The sequence below is a fragment of the Homarus americanus genome, unplaced genomic scaffold (genome assembly GCF_018991925.1).
Source record: "Homarus americanus isolate GMGI-L3 unplaced genomic scaffold, GMGI_Hamer_2.0 scaffold32583, whole genome shotgun sequence".
Lineage (NCBI taxonomy): Eukaryota > Metazoa > Arthropoda > Malacostraca > Decapoda > Nephropidae > Homarus > Homarus americanus.
In genome coordinates, this window is record NW_024713129.1 from 76,104 (window position 1) to 78,336 (window position 2,233).

Here is a 2,233-nt window from a genome sequence, read left to right on the forward strand (position 1 = left end):
ATGGTGTATTGTAGGCACAGTTTCAGTCCATGAGAAAGGACACACACAAAAACAAATTTAAAGTCTCTGTGGCACCTATAAGACGACTTGGTTTCAGCTGGCAGTGGTGCCTTTCCAGCTTGCTTGCCAATTTGTATTCACTTTAAGTTATTTATAACCTCTTCTGCGGTCACTGATGACACTATGAACTGATTTAACTAAAGGCACAGTACTACACTCCGTGGTTGGTCTTTATCACAGCCATGACAACAACTCCGTAAAAAAAAAAAAAAAAAAAGGTTGTCATATGGCAATGATTTTGTGGATGTATGCCTCTTGACCTGGGCTGTACCTCCAACTCGGTGGACATTGAGTTTTCAAAAATACAATCGCATCTAGCATTGAAAATCCTCCATCGATTTACACTTCCACATCACTAAGACGATCTTGATGATCTTATGTAACCACTGTCCAATTTCTGCCTCTCAACAACGAAGTCCCGAGTGCGAACATGCTTTGTTACTGAGACGCAACACGACCCGACCCGCACCTCCATGACGTTTCCTAATTAACAAAAACACTTTGGACTTCCATAAACAAGATGATGGGGCATAACAAGCAAAAAACACCATACATGAAAGACCATAATGGAACAAAACTGTACGAGGAAAATGAACAAGAGTCGGCATTAAAAAGGGAATGGGTAAATTTTTTTTTTTAAATATCAGATGAGGAAAATGAAGATTTAGATAGTGAACACGAAGAAAGGATAGAAGATGAAATGGGAAGACACATACATAGAATCATCCCAAATAGTACAGCGGCATAGCCAAACAATTGTGCATTTTATGATGAAAGCATTAACTTTGGCACAGATATAGAGTAATGCATGGTGAATATTTTCAGATATGGAACCACTAAAAACTCAACCTCTCTGGGCGCCATATTGAATTTCAAGATAGCCGCCCTTCAGGATGCGCTAAACTATGTATTTCTGTTTTTACGGTTGCATATTTCATTCCAATTGCATCAGCCTATTCGTGTCATAGGTGCCACAGAGACTTTGAATTTTATTTTGTTTGTGTGCTTTCTCAAGGACTGAATCTGTGTTTATAATACACCACTCACAGGGAGATACAGTGTACACAGTGATAGTTCATAGTATCATCAGTGACCGCTGAAGTTGTAAATAACTTAAAGTGAGCGCTCACTAGCAAGCAAGCTGGAAAGGCACCGTGCCAGCTGAAACCAAGTCGTGTCATAGGTGCCACAGAGACTTTAAATTTTATGTTGATTGTGTGCTTTCTCAAGGACTGAAACTGTGCCTACAATACACCATTCACAGGGAGATACAGTGTACGCAGTCGCAGACGACAACTCCATAGGCAACAGAGAGTAGCTAAGTACTTTTTCTCTCTTTATTTTCTTTGAAATAGGTGTAGATTTATACACAGTCTGCACCCCCCCCCCCCACAACAACAACAACCATGAGTTTGATATGTGATTACTGCAGGGAGACGTCGGATATGGAGGATACAGGCCTAACTAATGCAACGTTTAGGAAGTTACTAACTGCCGTAAAGCTTGATGGCTGTTGCTGGTATTGCTCTGGCTGCATAGTCAAGGTGAATGAAGCGATTGCAATCCATAAGGGAACGAGTTCTCTAGAGACGAAAATAGATGAAGCAGGAGCCCTGCTGGTTGACAAACTGGAGGAAGTTGGGAAAGAGATCCTTGCTAAGACTGAGGAAGTAGCTAATAGAATGGAGGTGGTTGCTAAGAGGAGTTATGCTGACGTATTAGGAGGGCCACGGGGGGGGGGGGGCGGAGAGTAATGCAGAATCAGTACAGGTTCTACAGCAGATTGGGACTCTGAAAAAGTGTGTCGAAGAAATGAAAATTAACGCACCTACTGTTAGGGGAGAGGAGGAACACCAGGAACGGCTCCAGCGCAGGAACAATGTAATAGTTTTTGGAGTCCCAGAGAGCCAGGCAGAGGGAACTGTGAGTAAGGAAACACACGACAAGGTGCTGTTTCAAAATATTTGCACAGAGGTTCTGAAGATTCCAGCAACCCCTCAGGATGTGAGGAGACTGGGACAAAAGCAGGGGGATAAGCCTCGCCCCCTCAGGATCACACTAGGGAGTGAGGAGGAAAAATGGCAAGTTATTCGGCAGGCAAAAAACTTAGCAAGGAGCGAGGAATTTCGGGATGTATTTATTCACCCAGTCCGCACGGTAATGCAGAGGGAAC